A 10,284-nucleotide genomic window follows, 5' to 3' on the forward strand; every position below is an offset into this window, starting at 1 on the left:
CATTTTTGTATATCATTTAATAATTACGCGAAAACGGTGCTTAACTTTAAATGAATCAGTATAAATTAATTTCCCGCTGTAACAAGAAAATTCGAAACGTGACACTGAATTATTGATGAATGAATTTAATAGTTTTTACTAAAATTTCCTTTATGAGTTAGTTTTAAACGTTGCTCCAATTAATTTTTTTTTAAATTAAATGAAGATGTTTATAATTTATAACCAATCTGTTAAGTGTTTCAGATTATCTACAAATTCATTTCTTTTATAATTAATTTAGAATATTATTTTAATTCGAATGAATTAGAAATGTAATCTTTTAATCTTAATTTATTTTATTAAAGATTTAGCAAAAGATAGTTCCTTAATTTTATTTAGAAATTTTTAATTTAGTTAACTTATATTTTATCTTAATTATTATATTGTTTAAAGACAAGGTGATATATAATAATTATAATTGATTATAACTATGTTATTAAAATTTACAGTAATTTATTCATCCATCATATATATAAATATTACTGCTTTTAAAGAAGAAAAATCTTATTTTTATTAGTAATTATAGGCCTATTAAAAAAAAATAGAAATTATTTCTCTTTTATCTACATTTTAAAATAATATTATAATTTCACGCGAATAATCGTGTAGAATGAAGAAACGTATAGAAAATCTGCACAACGTTTTAATTTTAAGTATGTTTTTGATATTTTCCTTATATAAAACGAAGGGTCAGTAATGTATTTTAATAAAATTACTTAGAGGAAAGCGATTAATACGACTTCAGGCAAAATTTACGTTCAATCTAATAAATTAAATTGCTATTTTTTCTTCATTGATGTATGATTCATCAATAATCGTATTAATATATGAACTGGTAAAAACTTTAGTTTTCACTTATGAAAATTAAATAACCAAAACTTAGTTAAGTTTTCATTAAAAAATATTCAGTATAATAAATGTAATTTTATCTCTTGACGATTTTAAAAAATACCTTAAGTTTTGAAAGTGTCTCGTTACTGCTTATTATGATTATAAAATTTTATGCAAGGTAACTAAAGCATGATAATATCTCTTTATAATACAAAAAAGTGCATTAGAATTATATAGAAAAATCAGGAATGTCGTTATCAAATAATTATAATCTTGAATAAAATTAAAAGATTGATTGATAATATTAAAACTTATTGTCTTCAAAACAACTATTAAGATCAATTTTGACTTGTAAAACCTTTATTAGAATAAATTTACTTAATCATCTCTCAAGTTCATGTGATTTAGTTCATCTAATTACCACTTATAGAAATGTTTTATTCAAAAATAATTTATCTATACTGTATATAAATTTCAATTATTAATGAGAAGGATTTTAAAAATTGTATAAAACAGCCTTAAATAAAATGCTTATTTATTTTTATACGGAATATCTAATGTTTACTACGTCAGAAGACGGTCAAACACACAAAATTTCGGTTAAAAATTAAATTTTAAAATTAAATTATTAATGTTTTTTAAAATTTAATAAATCTATTAATTTTAAATCGTAATTATTTATGTCAATTATTGAATTTTATAATGATCATCGGATCTTGTAAGAGAGTGTCAACTTCATTTCATTAACAATTCATTCATTAACAATTTCATTTCATTAAAAAGAAAACCCAATGTGAAAGCGATATAAGCTGAAGATTTTTTGATTTTTTTTTATTCATACATTTTTGCCTGTCGANATCCATCATATATATAAATATTACTGCTTTTAAAGAAGAAAAATCTTATTTTTATTAGTAATTATAGGCCTATTAAAAAAAAATAGAAATTATTTCTCTTTTATCTACATTTTAAAATAATATTATAATTTCACGCGAATAATCGTGTAGAATGAAGAAACGTATAGAAAATCTGCACAACGTTTTAATTTTAAGTATGTTTTTGATATTTTCCTTATATAAAACGAAGGGTCAGTAATGTATTTTAATAAAATTACTTAGAGGAAAGCGATTAATACGACTTCAGGCAAAATTTACGTTCAATCTAATAAATTAAATTGCTATTTTTTCTTCATTGATGTATGATTCATCAATAATCGTATTAATATATGAACTGGTAAAAACTTTAGTTTTCACTTATGAAAATTAAATAACCAAAACTTAGTTAAGTTTTCATTAAAAAATATTCAGTATAATAAATGTAATTTTATCTCTTGACGATTTTAAAAAATACCTTAAGTTTTGAAAGTGTCTCGTTACTGCTTATTATGATTATAAAATTTTATGCAAGGTAACTAAAGCATGATAATATCTCTTTATAATACAAAAAAGTGCATTAGAATTATATAGAAAAATCAGGAATGTCGTTATCAAATAATTATAATCTTGAATAAAATTAAAAGATTGATTGATAATATTAAAACTTATTGTCTTCAAAACAACTATTAAGATCAATTTTGACTTGTAAAACCTTTATTAGAATAAATTTACTTAATCATCTCTCAAGTTCATGTGATTTAGTTCATCTAATTACCACTTATAGAAATGTTTTATTCAAAAATAATTTATCTATACTGTATATAAATTTCAATTATTAATGAGAAGGATTTTAAAAATTGTATAAAACAGCCTTAAATAAAATGCTTATTTATTTTTATACGGAATATCTAATGTTTACTACGTCAGAAGACGGTCAAACACACAAAATTTCGGTTAAAAATTAAATTTTAAAATTAAATTATTAATGTTTTTTAAAATTTAATAAATCTATTAATTTTAAATCGTAATTATTTATGTCAATTATTGAATTTTATAATGATCATCGGATCTTGTAAGAGAGTGTCAACTTCATTTCATTAACAATTCATTCATTAACAATTTCATTTCATTAAAAAGAAAACCCAATGTGAAAGCGATATAAGCTGAAGATTTTTTGATTTTTTTTTATTCATACATTTTTGCCTGTCGAAGAGGTTTAGACCCATATTTGGGACTGGCCAGGTCCCAATTTAACCTTAGTTTCTGAAGATCAAGACCAGATTCGCACATAAAATGCTACAGCTCCCATTTAAATTTATTCTAACTTGGCAAAGAGAGTGTCTTTTCACATAAATCTAGTCATATTATTGTGTATTTCTTTTATTTATGCTAATGTATTTTAAAGTTGAATAATTAAAGTTTAATAACTTCTACTTTTTCAATTATTAACGTTAGTTTTATTTAATGTTATTTTTCTTAACAAAAATTTAATTAAATTATTTAATTGTTTATTGTTCAAATACATTTATTATATCTTCTAGAATATTGCATTTTAAAATAAGATTACGTATCCCACTCAACGAAATTACGCAAATCAAACCGAAGTTTAGAAAATGAGATCAATCAGAGAATATTAAATAACTGAAATCTTCATTATAAACCTGGAAAGAAATTAAAATATAAATAGGATTCCTTAATTCTTTAAATATCACATTTTGCACAAAATTATTATTACAAAGACCTAAATATAGAATGTAATCTTGTTACATTTGCTTTCTAAAATTAGTTTTTAATTCTGTATTATTGAAAAATTAGATAATATAAATTCTCTATTCGGCTGATACATTTATTTAGAATTTAATAAACAAATTACGTTTTAAATTATTAGATAGATCAAGTAATTAAACACGATTAGGTAGAGAATAATTCATAAAATATGACTAGATTTGCCAACATCGTGAGATATCGAATCGAAAATTGAAATAACTTCTGGTTAAAAGAAGACCATGGGAATATTCATCTAAAGAATTGATTTCGCCAGTTTCTGTAAGTTTTTGATAAAAAAAATTGAACAGGTTTCAATACGTTATTTGCTTTAAATCATTTACAATTTAAAACTGTTTTCTATAGTGCTAGTAATGCATTGAACTTTCTCAATAGACCGAATTCTCAAATGGATTTGTATTAGAGTTTCCTGAATGAAAACATATTGTACATTTTTTTTTATTCCGAAAATTGATAAAAAGTCAGATATTAATCTGTTATAAAGGCTAAAATTAGACTATTCTATTGAACATAAATCGTAAAAATTATTAACGTGTTACATGAAATATTTATAAATTTAATGTATTTCATTCAGTCGACTGCTAAATATTTGACTGTTAAATATTTGTAGCATTCATTTTTAAAATCGAATATAATTGTTTTCTTTTTTTTTTTTTTTTGTTACAAGTACTCATATCTGACATTGCTATTCAGCTTTTTTCTTTAATATTCTTTATAACTTATTTTATAAATTTCAATTAATCAAATTAATGGAAAGATAAAGTGAAAATGAAATAATTATAATCGATAAAATAAAAATTTTTATATGTAAATTGATCTGAAAACACTTAGAACATAAATAGTAAAGTCTCTGTCTCGGATATTATTGCAAAAAACTTATTATATAATTAGTCCTATATCATACATGATAGACCATATAAGACTAGGATTATGTCCTATATCATATATAATATAAAATTATAAATATCCTCCTATACAATGAGAATTTTTGTCTTGAAGCTATAATTAAACTATAGTGTCAAATAGGCTATATAATTCAGACATTAAATTTCTTAAACGTTTTGAATTAAAATATTTATATACTGTATATATAAGCCAATAAAATTTATTTTTCTCCTATTTAAGAAGAAATATTATACGCCTACAATCTTCTATATAACAAGCTATTAATAATCCTATAAAAAACTTATAAAAGAAGTTGGATTGGTTTAGGTTCTTTATATATAGCAAAGGAAGGAACTAAAATCTGATATTTTTGGACAAAATTAAAATCCTAATATATCCTTAAATAGGATGGTGGAAGCGCAATGGCTCATTATAGCTTCGTGGAACTTCAGGCAAATTTGAATTAGAGGACCTCCTGTACGGTGTTGACTTCAAACATTTTTGTTCAGGGGAATTTCGAGGGAATCTCCCATATCCAGTATCCTCGTTCGTTTTTTAACGTGAACTTTATGCACCGTTCGCTTGTGCCAAACCAGCAATCTAGTATCTCAGATATGCCTAAATTTAAATTTCGATATTATTATTACAGTAGTCAGTTTATAAAAGATTAGTTTGGTATCTCTATTAGTGAGAGCCCCAGACAATTGCCCTTTTTTCCCATAGGATAACGCGTCACCGTGAAGGCGACTCGGATTTCAGCTTACCGCTCTGGGGAACCCAAAATCGAATCCGAGCGAGCAACCCCAGAAAGTCCGGGATATTTCGGTTCCCATCTGTTGCCACCATGTCTTCCCATTGTGAACCTGGCCGAATCCACAATGGATATGATTAAAAAGGCCCTCTCAGTTCCACGGGACGGAAAAAGTCAAATATAAAATAGAAATATCCTCAAATAAATGTATCAGCGTGTAAAATAATATAAATGATTGGTGTCGTAACCATAATTTCACTTAAATTATTCAATAAAATTATAATTTTAAAAATTAATCGCTATTGCATATATTATATTATTATTACGCTAAAATTCTATCTTTTATGAATTTTATGCATGTGATTTGCTTATCAATTAAACTGATTTCTAGGAATATTATATAGAAAATTTAGGTTTACTCAAATTAAGGCCAATTTATAGAATGTTACGGACCGGAAATTCTCCAATTTTGATTCTTATTTAATAATTTAAAATGAATCAATTTAAATGCGATCCGGTCTTCACACATTTCATAAGCAATTATCAGTATAATAATGTAAGTAATCTGATGTGTTAACCATCCAGGTATTGTTATCCCGTCTTTTTATATAAAGATAAAAAGAGACACTTCATAAGAGTATTTATTATCTGATTTTTCCCTGAATCTATCTCAAGTGGAGAAAATAAAAATCATCCTTTTTTATCTCCACTTAATGTTCTAATATGACAAAAGTGAAAGTAATATTAAATTAAAATAAATTTTTATTGCATTCTTACACTTTCCAATTTTGTATTAAAAAGGTTAAATGTTTCTAGTAACTAAATGCTATTAATTAATAATGTGCTTAAACTTTTAATTAAGTAGTTTATAATAAAATTTAAAAATAGAAAATTTTAGATTTTTTTTTTTCTTTTTCTTCAAGAAAAATAAGCAATTTAATTTCATTTGTATTTTGTATATTTTTGATTATATTAATTAATTTATTTATTTAATAATTTAATTTTTAATTACAGTAATTAAATTATAATCTAAAATGGCAATATTTGTCTTAGATAATTCTAATGATTTCAGTGTTTGAATGAATCTGTTAAATTTTAAATGAAATAAAAATGAATTTATTTAAAAACAGAATTTCTTTTATTTTTATTTTACATTTAATATTCAAACTAAGAATATCTTCTTATGTCATATGTATATGTGTGTGTGTGTGTTTAATATGTTAAGTTGATTGTTAAATTTTTAATTCATTACAGGGCGAATTAGACTTATAAGTATTCATAAACAATAAACACAAGAATAACAGATTTTAGCAAAATTAAGTTATAATTATGATAATAACTATCGACAAAGCTCATAAAATTTCGAAAGTAAAAACATTAGTACAAACATCGATCCACATAAGAAGATACTCGTCAATCATTAGATAAGTTACGTGAAGGAAACGGAGAAAAAGAATCGAATGAAGAATAGACAAAATACATTTCACATTTTTTTTCTTATCTGATTAAAACTTGAATTCGGTTACTTAACTAATTTTCATCTACTGTTTAGCTTCTTAAAAAAAATACAAAAATTGATAAAATTACACAAAGGATATAAATTTCTTAGTAAACGTTCTTTTTACTTTTATAGTATAATTTTGTTCAAATTTAAATTAATTTAGATAATATAAAGTGGGTCGGTATTGAGATTTTTATCTTTATATAAAAGTTCTTTTCCCCTGACCTTATATCCTTAATATCTATTTTTAGACTTTTTGATACTTATTTAATCGGAATTCTTCACTCATTCGGAACTTTGATAAATCAAATTTTTTCTTAGTAATACAAAGATAACATCTATAAAATTTCCATTAAAAATCTTACTTCAACCTTTAAAACGCGTGTGAAATATTCCGCTCGATTTTCATTAAATTTATAAATAAAATATGAAAAAAATAACCGAGGAATAACAAATTAATTGATTACCGACAGCCTGTTAATAAAATATGTATATTTTTTGGATATTAAGTGATATATTCTCACATTGCATAACGTATTATAAAAATAAACAAAATCAAAATGTCTAAAGTAATCTGTTCGCTAAAATGGCTTCATGCATTATATCCAAATTCAAATTTTTTCAACAACGTCAAATATGTCAGCTGAATTTGACGGTATGCATATCATATCTCCAAACTACAAAGAAAATCTATTTAAATATCTTATTTAAGTCATAAATAATTTAATTAGAAGAAAAATGTTATTTTTTTATGACCAAATTGATCGATTGTCATTTATAAAAATTCAAAAATTGCAAAATATATATTGAAAATTGACGAAAGAAAGAAAATGATTATAAGCCGGAAATTGTCAAACGTTTATTCAAGTACGTTCAATTGACGACAATATAAGCGAATAATTATAAATGGACAAAAATTTTTACACAACTTAAAAATATCCTTCAAATTTTTAAAATCGAATTTTCTTTGGAGTATTTGCATTTTTCTTCTATCGATGTTTCAAAAGAGGTTTGCAATTCGACAATATTGCCTGGGGAGATCACACGGGGCGATTGCTGCTGACAACGGAGAGCCCTTCAGCGCTGTTTAATCATCGTTTATGTTTAACCGAGGCTTATCAAGAGCAGCGAGCGATTATTCGAAAGAAGCACTTCTCACAATGGAAAAGAAACTTAACACGAGCATTGAATAGCCAAGAGATTTAGTAAATTAGAAAAAGGGAAAAAATATATATACATACAGGAAAACTTCTTACTTCTTTGTCTTGGTATTTCATATCCAGATGCCAATGTTTTGGAAAATTCTCTTAATAATTGTTTCGATAATTTTGTTTTACCTGTTTGCAAAAAAATAAAAAAAAATCCACAAGTGGACTCGGAAATAAAGAAACGAAAACAAATAAATACGGCGTGAAATTAAATCTCTTGTTTACACGAACGTATCGAAATTGTTTAAAGGAGTTAAAAAGTAAAAGATAGAAATGCAAGCCGTGCGTCAATCTTCTGTTAAGAATCGTTTAGAAGAAAGTTGGAGGAAATTTCTTTTAACGAAAAGTGCATTCCTATAATGCTCTCCAATAAGACATTTCGAGAGAAAACAGAACCACAGAAATTCCAACACCTGTTGATATAATACTCTACAGAATTTATGCTACAAAAAGTATATTTTTCTTCTTCTTTTTTACGTATAAATAAACATTATAATTTTTTGGAATAAATTTATCACGTTTAACGTTACGAAACAATTTGTTTAAGTCGAAATATAATAAACAGAGCAATAAAAGATCGTTTAACGTCAGCTTAAATATAGTTTACATTCATTCTTCCTATATTAAATTTTCTTTAAATATTTTATTAATAAAAATGAAAACTGAGTGTAAAGAAATTTCTACGATAAATAATAATTATAATTCATTATGACCTTGCGATGTTTATAAAATAAATGACCGAAAACAAGAGGAAAATTAACGTAAACGCATAAACAATTCATCAGACTTTCATAATTTATTCATGAAACATTTTGATTATGATTATAATTTAAAGATGAAATAATTATAATCTATCGTTTGTAAATATATAAATTGAAATTTTAATGTTACATAATAGAAATGAACTTACTTGAATAAAATAATTTTTCGCAACCTGTTCTGGAATCCCTTCAACTCTTGTTGACGGTTAAAAGGTTTAGGGTGAAACTTGTTCTTCCTTTATAGCTGAGGCGAGATGACATCATTTATGGTGTCATCCAATAGCAGGAACCGTGTCACATTTTCAGGATGCTCGATATAAAACCGAGAAAACGACCAATCAGAAATTGTTTTCGATGCGTAAATCGTCACGTCATCCGATAACGTAGTAAAAAATTAAGCAGATATTTTTCTAAGAATAAATGCGAAACGTCTTTTGTGTTATCGTAAAAACATCCGATAGAAAAGAATAGAAACTAATTTACGTATATTAATAATTACTAAACGAGGTTATGCCTACATACTTTTTCCAAAGTATTAATTAATAATACATAAGAACTTTCGATCATTTTTCCTAAAGGATATAGTAACTAACAGCAACGCCTACCACAGCCCAACCGTAATTGTGTGGAAGGAAAATGTAGACTTTATCACCCGTCAGTGTGTAATTAATATAACAGTTGCATTAAAAGTTAATAATAAAAATAAAACTTTATGAATTTTAAAATCGTTAAGTAATCGAAACTAACGTTAACAACTAATTATAAATCTAAAACTTTATTCTCTTCTCTCCCTGCTGTGAAAAATCTTTCTTCGAAAATGTAATCCGTTCTAATGTACTTAACCTTAAATTTTTGTAAATGAATTCTACTTATGGCATTTTAATAAATTAATTTTTGAAAATTTAATTTAAAAAAAAATACTCATAGAAGTATTTAATTATTTGTCTAATTTAATATTAAAAATTAACATCCAAATTCTAATTTGTTATTAGATAATAAACATATATTTAGTAATGTTTACTAGAGTTTAATTAACTCGAGATATCCGGAAGTCTTGTTTCTCCAATTGTAATTATTTATAACATTAATTTTCTTTAATTGTTACTGATTATTCTCAAATATTCTAAAGCTATTAAGGTTAATGTATAACTTTTCATCTCCCTGAATTACAATCAACGTTTTACCTATTTCGTATTTACCTAATTAATAGTTTAGGCCTACATAGATAAGCGTAAATTATTTAAAAAGTTATTATAAAAGTTGATCTTTGTTATTAATTAACCAATCTTTATCAAGATTAAGCCAATTTATATAACGCTAGCCTATAAAGAGTTAAGCTCGGTTTTAACGTAGGAGTTGCGAATTTGTTCTTTGCCCTTATTGCATTTAAAAATAACGATTAAATTATAGACAATGACACATTTTACCCTTAATATTAATATTTACTTCACGATATGACAATTCTTAAGTAAATACATCGATTTTTTTTTTAACTCGTTGTAGAGATTTATTAACTAAATAATTGTACAGTTTTGTATTTCCGCTAAAGAGATAACGAGATCTTAAATAATTTTTATTTTATTCCGCGTGTAAATAACCTGTTTATAATAAGAGATAATAATTTCATAAAGATAAATTGACTGATAAA

The 10,284-nt window shown here is 24.6% G+C and overlaps 1 protein-coding gene across 2 annotated transcripts in view; it reads right to left on the reverse strand.

Annotated features, from left to right (window-relative positions):
• Positions 1-9,016, reverse strand: part of LOC111612729 — a 47,457-nt gene extending 38,441 nt beyond the window's left edge. The window contains exon 1 of one of the 2 annotated variants that reach the window (XR_002754664.1): positions 8,786-9,016. The gene's annotated coding sequence lies outside the window, so the exon portion shown is untranslated. The remainder of the gene's footprint in view (positions 1-8,785) is intronic. The other variant, XR_002754665.1, reaches the window with a different exon arrangement.
• Positions 9,017-10,284: the final 1,268 nt, after the last annotated feature.

This window comes from Centruroides sculpturatus, unplaced genomic scaffold (assembly GCF_000671375.1).
Source record: "Centruroides sculpturatus isolate CEXI.00-Female unplaced genomic scaffold, Cexi_2.0 scaffold1835, whole genome shotgun sequence".
Classification (NCBI taxonomy): domain Eukaryota; kingdom Metazoa; phylum Arthropoda; class Arachnida; order Scorpiones; family Buthidae; genus Centruroides; species Centruroides sculpturatus.